General features: G+C 39.9%; 1 pseudogene; it reads right to left on the reverse strand.

Annotated features, from left to right (window-relative positions):
* Window positions 1-8,974: 8,974 nt before the first annotated feature.
* LOC114465632 (general transcription factor II-I repeat domain-containing protein 2-like) lies at window positions 8,975-22,455 on the reverse strand (annotated as a pseudogene).
* Window positions 22,456-23,547: the final 1,092 nt, after the last annotated feature.

The raw sequence follows: 23,547 nt of genomic DNA on the forward strand, positions 1-23,547 counted from the left end.
TAACAGAAATGCTTTTTAATTTTCAGAATATAGCTGCATTATTTTTAACACCTAAATAAAACGGATAATAAATAATCCAAACTGGATTTTCATTTTCTTCTTCAAGGTTGCTTAATTAAATTGAGAAAGAAAATTACAAATAGGTACCAAAACTCAATTTGGAATGGAAAATTTGGTGAAGAGAGTAGCTGTAACGACCAGAATGAACTTAAAGTGGAATTAAGTGTTCTTAACTGTTTACAAAAAGAGGAATTATTTAATTCAGAATTAAAAACGGAATAAACCAGCCACCTAATTCGGAATTAAGTTAAATTTGGAATTAAATTAGCATTAGGAATTAAGTGTTTACAAGGTCAGGTTAAAGAGAAATTAACTTTTATTCTGCTTTAAAGAGGATTTAAAGCTCCATGTAAATGTGGCCATTGACTCAGCTTGGCGGTGTTTCACGTGCTGCAGCCTTGAAAGGAAATAATAAAACTCTGGGACTTTCTGTCCATCTTGGTTCTCTCTTTGACTCAATCCACTGGAGAAACAACTCTTGTATCGCTCCGCAAAAAGTTGAAACATGGTGGTGTTGACTGGAAAAAGCATTGACCGGGGCTGAGGTAAACCCAACTAACCCTGAAGAAGAGCAGCCACTGACGTCACTTTGCTGCGCCGTTTGGGGTTGAGAAGTCAAACTTTCAAAATGAGCTTTTGTTCAGTCCGCTGGTAATGTCTGTAATGAGTTGAAATAAGAAAGGAAAGGCTGCAGCTTTAGATTATAAGTATTTTATTATACAGTAAACCTACAACTCTCTAATTTGAAGCCTAGCTTTAGTCTCGACCTACTTCTTTTTTATTTGGTGACCCTGATAAAATACACTTTATTCCCAACACAACATATGGAAATGCAAATCTTTATTACACCTTATTGCCTCCGGCAAGATGGTAGTGTTTTCACCTGTGTTTATTTATTTGTTTGTTTGTCTTTTCCTAGAATTACGTCAAATGTACTAAATTGATTTTGACCATAGATAGACCTTACCACATTGAAGATTCCATTACATTTTGGAGGGCATCTGGATCAATATACTGATTTTGGGACAGTTCTATGCACAAAAAGTCCCTATCACTCACCACTGACGAAATTTTAAAAATCACATCTCGGTTTGTAATTGACCGATCTTTATGAAATTTGACTCTGTTGTGTCGCGCTGGTTTTTCAATTATACCACTTATTTTCAACCGGATTACGATTTTTTGGGGAAAACATGGGGGTGCCCATACATTTGGACCTACTGTATCATTGTGGGATATACATTTCTTCCAAGCCTTTAGTACGGTGGCTGGGAAGTGTCAGGTGAATGCATTTACAGAAACAAACACAAATGCAAAAAGGTCACAACACGAATGCAAAATGGCCACAACAAAAGTGTTTCCGCAACGGAAGTGTTTCCGACGGACCGGTATTATGATGTAATAGCCTGATATGAAAAATATAAGAATATCCTAATCAACTTTCAATTACTTTCATACGTGTTTTGATGTCTTCTTCTTGTTCTTCTCTGTTCTGGCGGATTAAAAACCTCCACCAGAAACGTGTCCGTCTGTAATACCGGTCCGTCGGAAACACTTCCGTTGTGGCCATTTTGCATTCGTGTTGTGACCTTTTTGCATTTGTGTTCCTTTCTTTAAATGCATTCACCTGACACTTCCCAGCCACTGGTTTAGACTACTTCATCAAATATGTTTTCGCCTTGGCAGTGGCGTGGCCGGATAATTTTCACCTGGGTAGCCAGGAACCTTGGTTCTTCTGGTCCATATCTGGCCCAGTGGGCCCACACCTGTTGTTCATCTGGCCCACAAACCAAATGGGATGATAACGCTTGTGTGCTCCGCTTTTCTTTGCCAAATCTTGGCCACAACCAAGCCATCACAATGCTAGATGTCAGCCAAGAACAGACCAAATAAATAAGGCACCTTATATATATCACTTCCAGATTAGTCGATGCTAGCTTAGCCATAATTAAGCTCAAACTGGCCCAGATATTAAAAATAACTAGCCCACATTTGCAGCATCATGTGTGGGCCAATTTTGGCTCACATCTACAGTATTTTGAACAGGCCAGAAGAATGTCACATCCGTACGCTGTCTGGGGTAGGACTTGGTCTGTGCTCAGGGTGGCCAATGGGGTTTTGGAGGTTAGCTTAATGAAATACTTAATGATTAGGTGTATTATGCTGCTTGCTTACCTCTGTTCTAACACATAACCTACAACTGTAAAGAAACCAGCCAAAGAAGGCATCTTATGTTTTATTAAAGGAATTTTGAAATGCCGTATCAAAACGCAGACATTATGGATGTTTAAAACAATATTCCTCAAACCAGATTTTATTGGTTGTTAGCCTGGAAAAGCATGAAATAAACAAAAAAAAATCTTCTAAGCATGTTGTTCATATAACTGCCACTTCTTTGATAAATCTAAATTAGTGTGACCAGGAAGTGACTCCCTAAAAATATGACTCACTCTAAATGGGAATATTGTGACAGTATCAGACGATGCTCAGTGCATTGTTTCCTCTGCCAGGATGCAAATGTACACTATACTTTTCAATACAAAATAATCATACATAACTTACGTATTAAAAATGTACACAAAAATGTCATTAGTGTTTGTTAAATCATCTAGTCATTGATTTGTTTTCTAAATGAATGATACTTCTGGCCAAAAGTGGTTTTTATGTTGAATTTATTTGATTTTATCTTCTCTGTCAATTGTATATGCACCTTATATGCAGTTAATGTTGATGTACTCACAAGTGTCAAACTCATGGCCTGGGGGCCAAATCTGGCCCTTTGGAGCATCTAATTTGGCCCACAGGAGCAAATATAAATTACAGAAAAAAATGAATCATTCTGTAAATGAAACTCAACAATATTTAATAGGTGCTCACAGTTTTCCTGGGGCTTATATCACATGATTGTAGTTATTTTTTATGTTAAATAGTTGAAAAAACTCAAATTCTTACAAAATTCTTCTAGTTTCCTCAAATTATGACATAAGATTTCCCTTAATTAAATAGAAATTGGTCACAAAATCTAGGAAAATTAATTCAAAAGATCCTGTTGGGACTGATAGCTGTCACTAATTGTTTGGATTTTGTTGCTTTCTTACATATTTAGTATTTTATGTATAAATACTGTAGAAGTGTAAACTTAGGGTGCAATAATGTTGAAATTACTCATTTTCGCCTTGGCGGCCTTCAGCAGACAGGTGTTTCGTGTCTTCCTCAACTGCGACCTGACCAAGATAGCTGTATACAAGGCCGTATGTCTCTCCATCCTGCTATATGGCTGCGAGGCATGGGTGCTCTACCGTCGGCATGTGAAATGTCTGGAGGCCTTCCATATTCGGTGCCTTCAGAGAATCCTTGGCCTGCGATGGCGGCACAAGGTACCTCACACAGAGGCCCGCCGGCGAGCCGGTCTTCCATCAGCCGTGTCCATCCTTCTTCATTGCCAGCTTCGCTGGGTCGGCCATGTCATCCGGATGGTGGCCAACCGCCTTCCTCAACGAATCCTCTACGCAGAGCTCAGCGAGGGCAAGAGAAGCGCTGGTGGACAGAAAAAGTGATACAAAGGCCTGAAGGCCACCCTCAAGAAATGCAGAATCCCACCTGCTGGCCTCAAAACCACCGCTGCTGACAGACCTGGCTGGCAAAGCATTCGTGACACCGGCATATAGGCACTTTGACGAGGCCTACGCCGGCACCAGCAAACTGCGGGTCCCACAAGAACCAATTTTGAGTGTCCCACCTGCAGCAACAGGCTTCACAGTGATCTCCGGAGCCATATCTCAAAAAATAAAATAAAATAAAATAAATAAATAAAAAATTGCACCACAATGATGTCCTAGTCAACACCAACGGACTACCAAGTAGCAGTAGTAGAGGAATTAAAATGTCTTAGTACTCCCAGCATTGGGTTTGTATTGCCTCTCTTGCTATAGACCTCGAAACACCAAAACACTATATTTTCCTGTAAAGGTTATTCAATTGGCATTGTTTTAAGGGCAGCACGGTGGTGTAGTGGTCGATCCTGAATTGGAATAAGCGTTCCTAAATTCTCATAACACCTTCCAGTCACAGCAGTGCGTTTATTTCCAGAGCATCAGCAGGTTTCTACCAGGTGCACTAATGTCTGGTTTTATTCCAAAAACCAGCATCATTGGCTTCTCTGAAAGAGTTCTACCCTGTGATATTACATCATCGAACTTAGAAAATGATAAAGGTTTGTAGAATGGAATGACTGTTTGACTTTAAACAAAAATATATGTCCCCTGCTAAAAAGGTTGTACTAATATGTCATTAAATAAATACTTGGTGTCACCAAAAATGATTTCATCTAACCTTCCTACTTATGTGCAAATAAAGTAGGTATTTTCATTCCATTCTGATCAACCGTGACAGCTCCCTAACAGGTTGTAAAGATTTAAAGCTTTTTCAATACTTTTTGTATCTTAAAACGCCTTTACAGCAAGGACTCACTAAAGTCTTTAGCGAATAAACAGTCATAAATATAAACATGATGAATAAACACATCTGATTTGCTGCCAACAACAATGTTATGTGTTTAGCACAAATGCTTTTACTGTCTACAAGTAAAGCTATTGCAGCACTTTGCTATTCAATAATGAGCCGCGTCTTCTTTCAGCCAACAACTCTTCTGAAGGAAGATCAATTATTATATTTCACATTTCTACCACTTGTTGGCACGTTCACAGATTGCACCAGCTCAAGTGCACAGCTGCACTGTCTCCCTCTGTAGCAGTTGGAGCGGTTTTCAACTCCAACCTCAGCAGCCCCAGCCAGCAGCTGCCAGTTTGTGTGTGTACGTTTGAGATTGACATTTTTTCCGAGTGCAGCAGGATTGAGGAGGAAAGTGCAAGCAGGGAAGAAAATGGATATCTGTACCTATTAGCTCCAAAGCTCCCCGCTCTGCTCCCAGGAGAATTTCTAACACAATGTTCTACAAACTGATGCTCCTGGAGGTCGAGCACGGTTATCCACCGCCTCAGAGAAAGAGACATACTTCATCTGTCAGCACAAAGGGTTCTGATCCAAAGACTAGAGTGCTGGTTTCTCACCAACAGAAGCTGGGTTTCCATTACAGATATTCACAAAATAAAAGCAATATTTCTATATGTTGACAAAGTATAATTGCGCTTTGAATGTGTTTCTATTGAAGGGTGTTTTGGGCAGGAGTCTCGTAACTCCCGTGAAATCTCATCCTGCGAGACTTGGCTGCAGGAAGACGGACGCTCAGAACCTCCTTATAACACTCTGTATTCCTTTGTTGTATCATGTCTAATGTGGCAGTAACAGTGTTGGGAACGTTACTTTAAAAAAAAAAAAAAGTAATTAGTTATAGTTACTCACTACTTGTTCCAAAAAGTAACTGAGTTAGTAATAGAATTACTCTATAATAAAAGTAACTCATTTCCAAGGAAAGTACTGTTCAAAAAAAAAAAGTTGCTATATGTCAAAGAATTCAGATTTTTTAGATCATGTGGTGCTTCATTAAATTTGAGTTGCTAACAACAGATGTCGACAAAGTCTTCTCTCCTGGATATAATGTGCACTTCACATGTACGTTCTTGTCTTTGACCACAATTTAAATTAGTGTTTGTATCACCACTTTAAAAATGTCAACTTTTCATCGCACTGCTCCACACTCGCCATCTCTGCTGCTTCATCAAGTCTGTAGTGTGTGTGTGTGTGTGTGTGTGTGTGTGTGTGTGTGTGTGTGTGTGTGTGTGTGTGTGTGTGTGTGTGTGTGTGTGTGTGTGTGTGTGTGCGTGTGTGTGTGTGTGCGTGTGTGTGTGTGTGTGTGCGTGCGTGCGTGCGTGCGTGCGTGCGTGCCGCGTGTGCTGGCACATGTGTAAAAACACTGGCTCTGATTGGCTACCATGAAACATGATGCCGCCTTAGCCAATCAGAATCGCTCACCTTGTTTTTAACCCACCTCCTCACTACAGCTGAGTAAGAAGCCAGGGGTGCTTTCAGATGACAGTTTATTAATAATAATAATAATAATAATGCATCAATTTTATGTAGCGCTTTTTTGGATACTCAAAGTCGCTTTACAGAATTAAGGGATTATTCTTTCACTCCACACTTAATGGTGGTAAACTACTGTTGTAGCCACAGCTGCCCTGGGGCAGACTGACGGAAGCGAGGCTGCCAAGGTACGCCATCGGCCGCTCCAACCACCACCAACACTCACTCACACACTACATTCATAATAGGCAATGTGTAAAGTGCCTTGCCCAAGGACACAATGACAGACACCACAGGGGTGACTGCCACTCCACTGTGGCACCTGGAATTCTCAGTGGTCTCCATCCACCTACTAACCAGGCCCAGACCTGCCTCTTTATTCAATCAATGCATGTAACGCACCGCATTTAACGTTCAGTGACGTTAACGGCGTTGTAACGGCGTAAAAAAAAGTTTTAAAAAATTTGTTAGATTACCCCGTTACTGAAAAAAAAACTGCCGTTACCTAACGCCGTTATTTTAAACGCCGTTTTTCCAAACACTGGGCAGCAATCATTTTAAAGTATAATGCTAAGAAATGTCTTGGTCGCCACTTCTGTCTACATGTACTGTTTACATGTTTTGCACCGTGTTCTCCCGGAGAGAAGTGGTCATGTGATCAGGTACCTAACTTCATGTTTCCATGGCGCTTTTGCAACACATTTCAATATCAAAAAGTCTGAAATTCCTCCTCATGAAAGTGTAAAGCTTTTTAGTGATATTTCAGTGTTTTTTTTTTTAATTCAGGTGTTTCCATTACCAGTTTTTACTGCGCTATTTTAATTTTGCGCATTTCCAAGGGAAACCGAAACACAGCTAGAGTGTGCTTTTAAAAGAGTCTTGATGTATCCAAATATCTACTGGTTCACCTACTTTTGTGTGCTTCTGACTCAAGGGAGACTCAGGCAATTACCTCTTAAGTAGCAAGATAATCTCCCATTAAAATATTCACATTTTGACAAAACTGACATAAACAGCGTTAAAGAACCATAACATTATATCTACCTGCCTGATATCGAGTATTTCCCTCTTTTGCAGCCAGCACAGGCTTAATTGCTGCCATTGAGCCATTCTTATAGGTTGGTGGTGGGCTATTTGTCAAGGTCAGATCCTCATAAATGCCGGGACTAAAGGTTTCATCTCACTGCGTCCGCCTATTTACCTCTGCATCCTGTGCCATGCTTTCCCAGGTGAGTCATGTGCATGCACTCAGCCATCCATGTGATATGAAAGACACAATGAATCATCAGACCAGGTCACCTTCGTCCATTGTTCTGTGGCACATTTCAGGTGCTCGAATGCCCATTTTTGGCAGTGTCTGTGGTTGGTTGGGGTCATTACAGACAATATTTGCCTTTATTGGAATTATTACAATGGATATGGATAAAGTTGTCTTTGTAAACAATATAGGATGGGTTAGGTTTTGAGGAGATTAATGCAGCATTTATCACTGAATATCAGAGGTGAAAGTAATGGATCACAAGTACTCACGTTACTCTAATTAAGTTGCTTTTATGGGTACTTGTGCTTTTTTTAGTATATTTCAAAATCAGTCATTTTACTTCTACTTAAGTATGTTTTAAAAGAAGTAAAGCTATTAGTAACAATTCTACACCCAACTCATGACTATATTATTATTATTTTTTTGTTTTAAAATGATCAACAGACATTGTGAAACTACAAAAAATGAAATGACAGAGAGCAATCTAATGCATCACATCATAGTCGACCACCCAGATTATATGTAATGCACTGCGCCAAAACAGCATTGAATGGAGGTAGTTTTCTCAGTTTTAGAGTTCATAAAGGTATCTACTGTATACTTAGAGCCAGAGAATGTATTTATTTTGAATTGAATTCATTAATTGTACATTTTGACCAACCCTTTATTTTATACAGATGCCTTCGTGGAAAATAAATTAAGATTTGCTCTCTTCCTCATTAAGTTTACACATGAGATGTTTACTGTATGCAAGGAAACCATAGCAAGATTTATTACCAAAAATAAACATGGGGGTGTGAAAGCAACTTGTAACTTTTACGTTGAGTACTATTTAATTACTGCTTTTTACTTGTACTTGATTATTTTATGTAAGACTTACTTGTACTGACCTTTAGTAAAATTACATTCAAGTAATGGCACTTCTACATGAGTAGGATATAGCAGTACGCTTTACACCTCTGCTTATTTGTAACTCGGGTGCTCATATCTTTGACTCATTAACTGTTTAAAAATAGCTTGATTTGTGTATGTATGTGTGGTAAGGAGACGAAATTGTGGTAAACAAAAATCTGAAATATGTTTTAAGTTTTGACATGGACTGAGATATATCGTATGTTTTGGACATTATACGTTCTTAAAGACTTTTTTTCAGTCAGTCATTTTTTTGCCAGTTAATTAGTAGTTTCCCAACGTTACCGTTTTGAAAAGGTCAATATGCACATGTTAGATATCATACCTTTTTTTTTTGGTACAGGTGCTGTACCAATAAAGTGCTACAGCAGCCCTTGCCGCTTACATTGTAATAATGCTACTAGTGCATGTACTGTACCTAATGCTATTGCTTTCTGAGAAAATGATATATTGACTCAGTGTTGGGTATTTAAGTACATCCAATAAAAAAGTTGTATTCTAGTTTATCAGGAATATTAGATAACGTTCTGTCTCCTAGAAATATTATAGAAGATTTGATAGTAAGTAGACCCTGAGGTAGAAAGGAAACTCAATTTTATTTTTGTTTTTTCCAAATATTCAATCTGTTCCTCAAGTCTTACTTGCTAATATCTGATAAAACAAGAAAATAGATAACGGGATAAATGATAGTCAACCTACACAGGTGTAGGTTCTCCTTTTCCATGACTTATTATAACGTGAGCAGCATGCTCTTGCACCTCAACTGACCTGTTCATGACTTACCTGTGGAAAGAGCAAACAGTGTTACAAAATAAGTCCCTAAAAGCTGAAGTGTGCTGGTATCACCTATGACTGATGAATCAGAATCATTTTATTTGTTATTGCACAAAAGCACAACAAGATGTTTAAGAACAACAAAATGACGCTACCTTAAAGGTGCAGTCTGCAACTCTCATAAAAGTGACTTTTTGTCATATTTGCTAAAGCTGTCACTATGTAAGGACAGCTTTACATCAAACTAGTAGTTTGTGTAAAAAAAAACAGGCTCATTGAGCCTCCCCTGCTGCTCCTGCAGCCTTTGGCAGATTACCAGAATGCACCGCGACCGAGCAAAAAGAACCAATCAGAGCCAGGATTGTGTTTGATGGACTGTCTGACAGGTGTTGCTCACAGGCCTCGCCCCTTTCCCGGGGCTGTAGCGCTGTCTTTTTTACCGTGTATGGTCTGGAGGAGTAGAAGATGGAATTGGTGACTTTTCTGCTTGAAAGCTAATTACTGCTGTTTGATTTACATTATGTTTGTAATTGTTACACTAGAACTCTGTAGTGCATGTGTTGTTCATGTGTGCGCAGCAGCCTCCGTGTGGGCTGCTGTAAGTGACACTGTGTTGTTGCTGCTTCTGCTGAGGTGTGTCCACATAGAGAGAGAGAGAAGCGCTGCAGTAATATGCTTTTAACAGAGCATTTTATATTACTGTGATGTTGCTGTCCGACTAACGTTAGCTTGTTAGCTCCTCTGGGGAGGGACTTTGGAAAATTTGGAGGCAGGGAAAGAGAGCAGCAGGGAGGGAGGGGGGAGAGGAATCTGAGAGTTGCGGACGGCACCTTTAAAGCTGATATCCAGAGTTTCTGAGAAATGTCTTGATGTCCCGCCCTAAACAGCTCCACTTCCTAACACTGCCTCTGCCAATCTACCAAAAGCCAGGCCTCTACTTTTCTGAACGTGCATCGCGGAACATAACAAAGTTGCATTGGGTCATATTGATATTAAATAAATGAATTTATTTTATTGCATAATTGTGACCACCACCAGCCCCCACTAAGGAAGGGTAAGACAAACTTTATTTCAGGGAGAATATAAAAAGAGAGGGCAGTGTTACACCTTGGTGAGGGGAAAGGGAACAGGGAAGAGGGAGTCAGGGTATGAAAATGTAAGGCAATGTTTCCCAACCTTTTCTGTCTCATGTACATCCCGAAGCTTCTCTTCAGATTAGGAGAACCCCTTTGTCACTCCAATTAAGTAACCTTTTCTGTTTTACTTACATGTTGTAACATGTTGGCCTCTGAAATCTCATACAGCTTGAAAATGTCAACATGTATGTTTAGTGCACACTAAATATCAGTTTTGTGCATTACAAAGATTGTATATCAGAGAATATATTTACCTCAATTTTTAGTAATGTGCATAACATGTTAGTAACAATTTTGTGGAATATTAAGGCCACAATATTGTTTATTCCATTAATGCTGTTTATTGTCAACGGGTGGAAAAGATGTTAGATGATCATGTACAGTGGCTTAAAAATGACTCAGCATGATGGAAATAAATCCATCAATATTTCCAAGTGCCCCCTGCAATGTGTTCAAGTACTCCGAGGGGTACATGTACCCCTGGTTGGGAACCACTGATGTAAAGGCTGGGGAAGAGTCGGCTATTCTAAGGTGAGAGTGCAATGTGATGTTAAACAATAAAAATTGCATGCAGAAGGGAAAGTGCTGTTAGCCCTTAATATGAAGTTAATTTAGCATTACAACTGATTAGCCATTGAGCTACTACAAATGTTTCTGCTACAGAAACAATGACATCGCAAATATGTTAAATAACAGTTTAAATTTTAACATCACGTCTAGAGGCTACTTGTTGATTTTGAATGCTGAAAGATTCAATCATGAATATTTGCGACATTCTGTTGAGTTGTCTTTAATGTACCTTACTGTTGCATTTTGTAAAGGCCTTTAATAAGATGTAGTTTTACTATGTATTCAAAGCATGTATTGAAGATGAATTGAGGAATTGGTCGAAGAGTCATCAAAAGCCTTTGCAGCCCATTTATAAAATCATATGAAACTGTAGTTTACCATCTCGCCTCACTTTGCATTTGCTGCATCCTCAGTTTGCTACCTTTTTAGTAAGAAGATCCACTAAAAATGCCCTTTACTTTCTTTGAAGTTCAGGATGAATAGGGTTCTGATGGCCTCATACCCGGCGCTGATTCTGCATTTTTTTCCCTCCCATTACCTCAACACGTAGGCCCTTTACTGTATAAGCTGACCATGGTGACTTAACACCTCATGAAATTGGTCAAGCGTACACACTGCACATCATAAACCCACCGACAGAGCTTAGCAGTGTCAAGGAGGAGCCAGGGATTTTCATAGACAACAAGCGAGGAAATTGCATCCCTCTGTAAAACATGCATCAAATTTAACACCATAGATTATTTTGGAGAGCTTCCTACAAAATGAAGTTGTTTCTTTTACTGTGAATGATGCTCTTTCTTGCTGTTGTTTATTGCAATGTTTGTGGAAAGTTCCTAAGGCGCTAGCTGGTGACATTCTGTGATGTGTTTCACGAAAGGGAGAAAAAGGCCACAGAGGGCAGTAGAATTTATTGAGTGAATTTCACAGTTATAAATGGGTCTTTTAAAAGTGACATAAAGAAAATGATCTGTTCTCAGCTGAGGCGCCAGAGATCCGTGAACTTGTTTTGTGTTGTGCCAACAGTCGTAGCAACAAACACACACTATTTTTGTCACTTATTTCATTTTTTTAATGACTTTTTTTGCAAAGAAGCAAAGATCATTTTCCAACATTTTGAGCACTTGTGTAGTTTTAAAGTGCTACATAAATTCTCTCGCCAAGTATTAAGTGAAATGGCCTTTGGCAGCGTGTGAACAGTTTATCATTTCATTCTCAATCAGAATGAAGCTGTGCTCACTTTCATTGTTCTTTGTGTTTCAGTTAAAATCTTGAATAGAGTCTATGGGGAACTCTTGAGAAGAATGATTATCTCTGGAGGAGAACTGTACACAAAGAGGGAACTCTCTGAGCGGTTGTGTGTTCAACAATACCTATGTATCCTTCACAGAACCAGCCCAAGGCAAAAGATTCCATTCATCAGACTGCTGCGATTTGAACAACGTGTCTAAAACAAAAAATATATTTTAGAATTTCGAGTTTGGTATTTCTGCAGTTGTGCCAACTTATCTCACTTAAAGGTGCAATATGTAGAATTTTGAACTTTTAAATATGTCTTAAATATCTAAAATAAAAATGTCAGTGTTAAGAAACATGTCCTTAGATATCATGCCATATGTGATTTTTTTTTTTCAGACTACATAGTTATATATACTTTAATAAATATTGCCAGCTCGGCCAACCTGTAGTACCTATTTTTCACTGGTTGGGTGAGTATAAGCCTATTTATAGCAGAGCAGTTCCTGAACTTGACCAACTCTGTTAACAAACATCCATAAACATATTAACGATGCTCTACCTGTGAGGTTTACAACTAACAAACTACTGCTTAAACATCTTCACTCAGGAACGCATCACACATGTAAAGCTGGACCGGGTATGGCGGAAGTGTTGGTTTTACTCTGTAATATAATTAAATTGCTTGCAGATCTGGATGAATAGTTTGTTAGACTCCGATCACTCAGTTAGGAGTCTAATGGCAGAGGGAAAGAAAGAGTTTTTGAGTCTGCTGGTCCTGCATTTCACACTTCTGTACCTCCAGCGTGAGGGTAGAAGTGTGAACAGTCCGTGTGGGGGTGAGTGGAGTCCTTGATGAAGGCGGCAGCTCTCCTGTGGACACTGCGCTTGTAGATGCTCTGCAGAGAGGGCAGCGGAGTCCTGGTGATCTTTGTAGCAGTCTTCACCACTCTCTGCTGGCGTTTGCGGTCCATGACAGTGGACCACACGGTGATGCAGCTGGTCAGGACGGGCTCAACAATGCAGCTGTAGAAGTTGCTGAGGATCTTTGAAGACATTCCAAATTTCCTCAGCCTCCTCAGGAAGTACAGCCGCTGTTGAGCTTTCTTCACCAGCTGTGTGGTGTTGAGGGTCCAGGTGAGGTCGTCTCTGATGTGGACCCCAAGATATTTGAAGCTGCTCACCCTTTCCACGTCCAGCTCCTGGATAGAGAGTGGTTGATGAGGACCCCTCTCCTTCCTCATGTCCATTATCAGCTCCTTCGTCTTTTTCGTGTTGAGGGTAAGGTTGTTGTCCTCGCACCACGTCACCAGACTGGACACCTCCCTCCTGTAGGCCGCTTCGTCTCCGCCAGTGATATGTCCTATCACTGCGGTGTCGTCCGCAAACTTCAGGATGGTGTTGTCCTTGTGGGTGGCTTTCAATCTTTTCAAAAGAAGGACTGCAATGTAATCTTGACCATTCTTGAGTTTAGTTGAGAAACAGTTCAGGAAATGGGATCTGTAATCTCAACTAGAGTGATTTGATATGGCATAGTGCAATCAAGCACAACAGCCACTTCACCAGGTTAACCATTGTTGTTTTGATGGTAACATGATTACACCTAATAAGGCAAATATATAACCATGACAATCCGTATTGTGTGATATTCTGAGTGACAGTTTTTGTTAATGAGGCTTTAAACTCCAGTTAGTTGCATCATTTTTCTTGTCAAGTTTGAAGAGAGTGGCTGAGTTTGCTCACTATCTTTTAATGAGAGAAAACCACTTCCCACACAAAGACGATTCTGTTGCCCCAAGAACTTTTGAGACAGTGATAGTTCAGGAGAGAACAAATGGCTTGATAGAAAAGGGATGCTTCACCTTTTTTTTTTTTTGAGTGGTTCAATCGATAATTGGAATTGGGAAATGATGTAAAACATTGTAATATTCAATTTCATCAGTTTTGAGCCCCAAAGCCAATTGCTATGAACCTCTTTGGGTCTTAGCAATTACACTTGCGGAGCAGGTACTAAATCTCATCCAAAGTATTTACTTACAGGAATGTTAAATACAACTATATTGAACAAGTCTAGTTATCTCTACTTCCCGTCCTGAATCAACTTCAACTTCAGATCTTCTCTTGGATAAATATCCCTTGACAGGAAGCATCTAACAGGAATCTCAACTAGATAGCTGAACCTCCTAAACTGAGGAAGCTCCCTCAAGGAATTAGGAATGAACAGTACTGTTATTTTCTCTCTGATTCCATTCTGCAATATTTTTGTACCATTCACGAACAAGCAGATAACTTACAAGCCTCAGAATCTCAAGGCTGAGAGAAGTCCCAAGTCTTAGAGCTCAAATTCAAATTAAGTTTTATTGCATCTGTTAGTTTTCTTAAAATGTAAAATAAATTAATCTTCAAGTGAATCTTTTGGCTTTACTAGTAGTGAACTATAAACAGTCTGCTCGTGAGATCTACTGGTGAGATTTTGAGTGTAGTAAATAAAAACGTAGTTTTACATGAAAAAGTTTTTGGCGCCCTTGACCTTACGAGTAAAGCAAAATCGTCTACTCGTAAACAATTGTGTGTTACTAGTAGTACTAGTTAAGTTTTTACTAGTACCACATTTGAATGCAAATGAAGTAGGAGGGATTATTACCAAAATCTAATTGTTAACACATTTTCAAAAACTTCGCTATGAGTACTAGTGCCTTTATAAAAAAAGAACTTTTAAAGTATACTCACATGCTCTGCTTACTCAAAATTGTGCTCCAAATTTGAGCACTAATAGATCTTTAATATGGTTGATATCCCTGATATCAGAATTGTGCTCAAAAAGCTTTCCATACAGTCTCCCATTGTAGTTTTTAAACAAAGAGGAGACAATGCAGCGTTCACTTTTCACTTCTTTACTACAGAATTGAACGAACATGGAACCTGCGCATGGGTGCTACAACTTCACAGGGTGTTACCCTGATGTGTCAATCATGACATCATTCTTCATATTTTGGGTTACAGTTTAACTGTGTGGCTAAAACACCACACCCATAATGTTCTTAATGCCGATTGCTGCATTGGCTTCATGTGTTTTTCAGGGTTGCTTTTAAGGTCCTTATAGTTTTTTTTTTTTTTAAATATCTCAATAGAAAGATGCATGGATGATCCAAAAAGATTGCAGACATAAGCCCTTGGTGATAACTTTTCTGATGCTCATTATTATAATAATATTATTTGCATTTTGGCTGCAAGGTATACAAAACAAAAAATCAAAAAAAGAAAATGAGATTCCAAGGATTTGCTTCGATGTTCTCTTCCTTGTGTTTTTATCAAGCTGTGTCTGATCTAATTAAACCCCATGCCCTTTTAAAACCGCTGAGATGAAAATGTGTCTTTTTCCCAGAAATTATACTTATGTGATGGATGATTCAAGAATATCCCTCCATACGATGCGCCTGAATGAGCTCAAAAACAGTACGCATTGAATAATTTGTTTGATATTCCATCCATCCATCCATCTTCATAACCACTTATTCCCGTTTCACAGGGTCGCGGGGGTCTGCCGGTGCCAATCTCCGGCTCTCATAGGGCGCTGGGCGGGGGTACACCCTGGACAGGGCGCCAGTCCATCACAGGGCAACACAGACACAGACAACCATTCACTCTCTCATTCACTCCTATGGGCAATTTAGAGACTCCAATCAACCTTACAGTCATGTTTTTGGATTGTGGGAGGAAGCCACAGTACCCGGAGGAAACCCACGCAGCACTGGGAGAACATGCAAACTCCACACAGAAAGGACCCAAGTCCACCCCAGGGCTTGAACCCAGGACCTTCTTGCTGTGAGGCGGACGTGCTAACCGCTAAGTCACCGTGCGCCCCCTTGTTTGATATTGTATGCAAATAAAGATATGTGGACAAAAATGTAAAGATTACAAAGCCTCCTAAGACACGAGGAGAAGCACACTTATGTTCATTACCATATAACAAAGCCTTCAAGAAGTACAATATTTTGTTCATGTTATTTTTGTTAAATTCAAATAAACAGCAGTGCAATCATTATTTATTGTTAATGACATTATTAATTATTAAAGGAGAGAATTTCACTGAAGTGTAGCTGTAATGCTACCTTTTGTTCTGTTGAGTTAATACTCTCTACAACACTGAGAATCCATTACATTTCCTCCTTGACTTCTCGAGAGTTTGAAGATCACAATCATTACCTCTCTCTGGCGTAAACGATAACCATAGACACTCATTGTAGTGCAGTTAACAGCCATGTTTTTGTACTTTAGAATTGCTGTATTTACCAGCAGCAGCTGACCTGGCATTATCTACTTGATGGTAGATGTAGTCGAAAATGGCCACTCCTCATTAGTTCTGCCTCAAGGAATACAAATGTTCAGCAAAATACTTTTAGGGTCTGTGAACTTCATTTGTTCTAAATGGTCTTGCCAACCACCATCATTAGACCACCTTGATAACTTAGGTAGTGACCTCATAACTGTGCGTATAACTTTAAAATTGCGGTTCTTCTGTCCGAACCCTTCCTGCGTCCGACAAGCATCAAAATAAACCCAAGCCTGAAAATGATCAAATCTATTTTTTTCTCATACTAATGACTTGTTTGCATATGGAAAGGCTGCTTATATTGGCAGCTGTAGGAAGTTCCTACATTTCAGAGCACACGCACACCTTAAAACGGAGGCAATGATGTCATCAAGCCGGACCTGAACCTGAGCATCATTTCTAAATATCTGTGCCCATACCCGACCGGTCCCATCGGGCTTGGGTGACCGTACTCTAATCCATATGCAGTGTATCCAACAGTAGTTGGAAGTGTTGTACCCCAAAAAGTATGAGCGCTATACATCTTAACAATAACATTTAACAAATGATAATAAATGAAACACAATAGTATTGAGAGGGGAATTCTAGAGGCATGAGTTATTTTGAACTCTTGACTCTTGTTTATATATATATACAGTATATATATATATATTTTTTTTTTTTAATATTTTGAACAATGTTTTGGCAAATAGGACATTGACACATGGAATCTGTATCCATGAAAAAAACCCCAAAAGCAACACCAACTGCAGACCTATGTGTGTAATACAACTATCTTTATTAATGAAAGTGGACAAATGTCACAATAACAGTTCATATCATTCAGGTGGCTTTAAAATTGTTTTGGAGTAATCTACTACAGGATTTATTTTTCCAAAAGGGCTACCAGTGTCAGAAAGACCTCAAAGGAACTTTAAGGACTGGAGAATGTACTGGAAAAATCTGAAATACAAAAAGCGTGCCAGGGCCCACCTCCGTGCCAAAGCCCCCCCGGCCCCTCTTCCCCCATTTCACCTCCTGTTGTCACCAGACCATACTCAGTGATTACCACGGCTACCATGGCGACCATGACGGATCCAACAGGGGATTGGTCACCATTTAGGGAGACTGACACAGCCACTATCTTTCAGATTCACTCCTATCCGACCCAAACAGTTTCACCAAAACCTCAGAGGACCCCACGGCCCCTCCCTCTGAGTGAACTCATCAACACAGAACCAAAATCAAAATCATCCAGTTAAAATATGTTACAGTATGTTGTTAGTTGAGGAAATCTGAATGGAGGATATATATATTTTTCTTTTCAGTTTTTCTCCTTGAGAGATTTCCACCTTATTGTGGGTTTGCGTGTCTCACTGACCTATACCAGCACAAGCTTAGTTTTCAGGTGGGACACCCAAGTTGGACAGGTGTGAAGGTAGAGGCCTTCTGTAGGTTGGGGTTGGACACATAGCTAACAACCCAATTCAATGAAGAAAACACTGTCACTATAAGCACAGGTGGAACAAAGTGCTGGAACATGATGTGTACATACAGTATGATGCCCCTTCACATTTCTGACTGCCCCCTCATATATGCCTGCCTACAACTGGCCCTGGCTTTTATTATAAAATATCAACTAAAGTGAGGAGAAGATCGCGTGAAAAACCCTTGTTTTCTTGTTTAGCACATCAGCTCTCATCCATCTGAATCACTCAGATTATTTAAGTATAGACAGTTCTCTGTGCCTCCCACACACACAGACGCATATACTTCCCATTGACATGACAGAAATACACTTATCCGCCCGAAGCACAATCTGAGAGTTTGGTCTTCTAAAAGCCGAGGAATGTTTTAAGCATCATTAGTATGCATCAGAGTGTCACACCAACACAAAAAAGAGTAATTTACTGGTATTGACACCATTATTGCCATTTGTGTTGTTTGCTTTTTTTTTATTCAATCATACGTCTTAACTTTCTTGCCCACCTTGTCCTGGGAAGTGACACTAAAACGAAATGATTCCAAGCACGTATTATCAGGATTAGATAAGATAAACACAATTTTCTCCTTGAAGGTTTGAATTTGATGAAAACAAAGAGATAAACTTCTCAAAAGGCTGTAGAAATGATAGGTGTAGTCTATGGCGTGGAAGCCAAAATATATGTAGCTATCAATAACTTGTACCCCGCACCCCTGAAAAAAGGAGCGAGCGGAAAAAGGATGGCTGGATGATAGCGGGGGAGGGTGAGCGTGGTTGTTTCTATACGATCACAATTCTACTTACTGCAGCTTTAATGAGCGGGTTTGTTATCAGAGGGTCACTGGTTGGAATGCAACCTGGGTCATCACTGTGGGATGTTGAGCAAGAGCAACTCTAACTGCTTGTGTTATATGTCACTTTGGATAAAAGTGACTGCTAAATTAAATTATAACTGTAACTAGTATGTTGTTGTACTATAGGTCGTATGACAAAAATAGAAAATAAAGAAAACATTTTAACATTATCTATCACTGATATATGTAGTGCCGTGTTGCTGTTAGCTTAAGGTCTTTGTAATGAGCAGTGTTGCCATTTTTCTTGCTAAATCTGGTGACTTTTCAAATTTTCTTGGTGACTATTTTTGTCAAAAGCTACTAGCTACTTTTCCCGGTGTTATTTGAGACTTTTCTGATGTTTTTTCAGACTCTGACGTGACGTGAAAGCACAGATCGCTCTGCAGTTACTGTCCTCAACGAACATGCAAATTAGGAAATGATGTCATTTAGCGTCTTCTAGCGCCTTTTGGGACAGCCAATAGTTACTTTCCAGTTAGCAGGGATAGGAGGTACGTAAAACCAATAAATTTAATTAAATACTTTTTACTTTGCAGTGTAAACTAGAATACTGAACATTAATAGCATGAGCAATGCTTGTAATGCTCGTTGGTTCTATTGCTATCCTAGCTAGCACTGCTCTAACTGCTCCTGGCTAACCCTAACTGTCTAATGTAATGTTAAGATATGCCTACTTAGAGTTAATAATGTATTGCAGAGTAAATTACAGGTTGAAGTATTTATGCTAGTGTTGAATAAGGGGCTTCTTCTAAGGATACAAGTTAATTTTGCTAAAATTTTGTACAGCAACCGTTGAGGAAGGATTGGGCATTACCATCATGAACTTTGTTTCCTGACTATAATCCTAATGTTTTCCATTGGAAGGGGACGGAACATTTGTATTCCTCATCACCCTCATCGTACTGCGCACTCTCCCAAATCTTACACGGCAGCAAAGTTTACAGCATAAAAGCTAAATTTTTTTGTCGTTTCACCGTGAGAGAGCTGAGCCCGAGAAATATTGCCTGAGGATGTTTTATATCCCCACAGCCCTGACAGCACACTCTCTGCTCTTCGCTTTCTTCTTCATCTCATTTTCTTAATCAGTTGTCTTTATCTCACCATATCTTCGTCTTTGCTTTCCTGCATCTTACACACTGCAATTCTTTTCAATCATTCCATCTATCCCCACCTCCAAATATTTTGACTTCATTCTCATTTCCACTTCCTCCAAACATGTTTACCTTTTCTTTTATTTCTATCTTTTGTTTCCCTCCAGCCCTGCTCTGTCTATCTTGCGGCAGTAAGGTTTCTCTGTACTTTTTGGGCAACCCCTCTCTCCCTGTCAGCCATGCAGCACTGAGAGGAAGAGGCAGTGCTGTCACTGTGGACAGGCTCTGGGGAAGACAAGGCCAAGCTCGTGAAAGTTACAGATAGGGTGGGGAAAACACGACACAAAGAGGTGAAACGATGACAAATCCCTTCATTGGGGACTTTTGTGAAGTGAGGGTATAACAGGAAATAGGATAAGGAAGAGTTTTCTTTTGTTTGAGAGGTAACATTCAGGGAAGCAACTCATCTACTCCTTGGATGACTCCCTTAATAAACATGGTAATTGCTCATCTATCTTAATTGCTTAATGCAGTGGTTCTCAACCTTTTCAGCCAAAATAAATCCCCCAAAACAAAGGTGCCAGAAACCGGGAACCCCCACTGTACCTGAAGGTGTTTGAACACAGACATGAACATTGAAGATCTATAAAAGGAATAAAGGGGGGAGCTTTTTGGGGCCCACCCATTAAGTCAGCAAAATGACAGCAGGGCCAAGAACCAAAAGTATCTGTTGTCATTCTATTGGATCTAACTGCTGCATTTGGCACTGTAGACCAGGGGTGTCAAACTCAAATACACAGTGGGCCAAAATTTTAAACTTGAACGAAGTCGCGGGCCAACATTGAACAAATGAACCTTTTAATATGGACCCAAACATGTTTTGCTTTAACATTGAATATGGAACAAGCAACGCTTATTACTATACACTATAATCAATACAATAGTGCAGCCATGCAAAATCGAATTTTAAACAAAAAAAACACATCAGTGGCATTGATTTATTAAATGAAATTTAAATAAAAATCATATGCCTCTTTTCTATTTGCAGACTTCTGATTTAAATATCAAAATAAACTTTTTCCAAAGGCTAATCATTTCAAAAATAAAACAACAATAATAAATCAATCAACCATTCAAGCCCATGCCTTGGAGTAGCAAGAAAAAGTGCATAAAGAAAAGGTTAATTATTGCTCAGTTTGCTACACACTGATCTAATCTGATGTGTCCAAGCCAGATACCTGGCATCTCTTCTTGGATGCTAGTTCATCAATGTCTGGGCTCAGGCTCTGAGCTGAGGAAATCCTCAGTATCGCGCGAAGGTGTTCATCAGTCAGACGTCTCCTGTGAGATGTTTTGGTCATCTTCATCGAGGAGAAAAGTTGCTCACATAGATAAGTGCTGCCGAACATGGAGAGCATCTGAGCAGCTAGGGTGCGGAGCTGAGGCATTGTGTCAGGGATGAACTGTGGGAACTGTGCGGCGCCCATAGCATCATACTTTGACTTCAGTGTGTCATTACACTGGAGTTCAATCAGCACCATTTGGAGGTTGGTTGGTGCGTTTTCCGCATCAACTGCGAATGCATTACTGAGCAGTTCAAACCTACATTTTTGGACAAGTCGGCAAATTGCTGGCTAAACTCAGCGCCAAATACACTGACTTTTTCAGTAAACTGTGCGCATGGGAATACGGCGGTAGAGATCTGCGTTTTTATGGTTTGGCAGCAGGGAAAATGACCAAGGTTTCCTTGCAGCATCTGATTCTCCCACAGGCACAGTTTAGTTTTAAAAGCCCTCACTGCAGCGTACATGTCTGTGATGATGCGCCCCCGCCCCTGAAGCTGCAGGTTCAGCGCATCGAGATGGCTCGAGATGTCACACAGAAAGGCCAGCTCACACAGAAACTTTTGCCCCCGGAGCTCTGCTGTGTCCTTCCCTTTGCTTTCCAGAAACTGACAGATTTCCTCACGCAACTCGAAACATCTGTTCAGTACTTTTCCTTGGCTAAACATCTCACCTCTGTGTGATACGGCACGTCTGCGTATTCCGAACCACATTCCTCCAGAAAAGATTTAAACTGGCGGTGATTCAGACCTTTGGCTCTTATAAAGTTAACTACTTGTGTTACTGTGGTCATAACATGTTCCATCTTTAGGGCTCTGCCCCACCGTGATTCCTGATGTATGATGCAGTGATAAACAGTTAGCTCACCTGCACAGTTCTCTTCCCGAATCTTCTCCCGACAGCTGAGCAGTATCATCTCTGCTCTCATCCACAGCAAGGGAGAATGCAACGAAATCTTTTCCCTTTTTCATCAGCTGGTCATATAGATTGGTGGCAAGATCACATGTGCTTTCATCTACTGTGTTTCTGCTCAGGCTCACGTTTGAAAATGCTTGCTTTTTCTCTGAGCACATGAGGTCACAAACTTTCATCATACACTTTTTCACAAACTCTCCCTCATTAAAGGGCCGGGCTGATTTTGCAATCTCTGCTGCCACAATATAACTAGCCTTTACAGCAGCCTCACTTTGTGATGTGGCTTTTTTGAACATATTCTGTTGTTAAACCAAACTTCTTTTCATCTCCTCCACTTTGTCTTCTTTGAGTCATGTCCAGGTCTTGTACTTGTCATGGTGTTTCTTTTCATAGTGTCGTCTAATGTTGTACTATGGCCACGTTGACTCCAGAAACAAGACAAACAGGTCTGTCTTTTACAATATGTAAACAGATATTCTTCCTCCCACCTGTCCAGAAAGCTCCAGTTTTCTGCCTTTCTTTTTGCCATTTTTGGGAAGTCGTCGCATGGTGAAAGTTGTAGCGTGAAGTCGCTATGACTAATGTCCGTTTGTAGTTGAACGTTTGGACGTCCTACTTCTTTTCTGGGTCCTGTCCTGATTGACGTGCCAAAACAACAGCAGAGCATTATGGGATTTGTAGTATTAGCTGTGAATGAGCTGTATACTTCCTGGTTTTGCCGGATTTGTCTATAATTCTGGTGGGCCAGCTCTAGTAGTCATTTGGGATTGCCTTGCGGGCCAAATATAATTACACTGCGGACCCATACTGTAGACCATACGATTTTGTTGCACAGATTGCAAACATGGGTTGGACTAAATGGAAAAGTAATGCAATGGTTTAAGTCCTACTTAGACTAGCTAAGTTATTTTGTAAGCATTGGAAACTTTAAATCTGACAGATTACCAATGTCCTGTGGGGTTCCCCAGGGCTCTGTTCTTGGACCCCTTCTGTTTAACCTTTATATGCTTCCTCTAGGAAAAATTTTACAGAACTCTAAGGTTGAGTATCAAAGCTACGCAGATGACACACAACTATATCTATCACTGAACCCAGATGACTATGGTCCCATAGAGGTGTCATGTGACTGCTTAGAAAAAGTAAACTTCTGGATGAGTGAAAACTTCCTTCAACTAAATCATGACAAGTTGGTGATTGTCTTTGGTAACAAGGAAAAGAGGACTGCTGTCAGTAAGTATCTTGATCTTTAAAAGCTAAATACCAAGTCAAAAACCTTGGTCTTCTGATTGACTCAGATCTTACATTCAGCAGTCAGATCAAATCTATCACAAAAACAGCCTTCTACCACCTAAAGAACATCTCCAGAGTAAAAGGTTTAATGACTCAGAAAGATCAGGAGAAACTGGTCCATGCTTTTATCTCCAGCAGACTGGACTATTGTAATGGTCTTCTGACAGGAATCAAACAGCTACAGCTGGTTCATAATGCTGCAGTTCGGGTCTTAACCAGAACAAAGAGGCCAGAGCACATTAGTCCAGTTTTAAAGTCTTTACATTGGCTCCCAGTCAGCCTCAGAGTAGACTTTAAAGTTCTGCTGCTGGTGTATAAATCTGTAAATGGG

This window comes from Gouania willdenowi, chromosome 6 (genome assembly GCF_900634775.1).
Source record: "Gouania willdenowi chromosome 6, fGouWil2.1, whole genome shotgun sequence".
NCBI classification, from domain to species: domain Eukaryota; kingdom Metazoa; phylum Chordata; class Actinopteri; order Blenniiformes; family Gobiesocidae; genus Gouania; species Gouania willdenowi.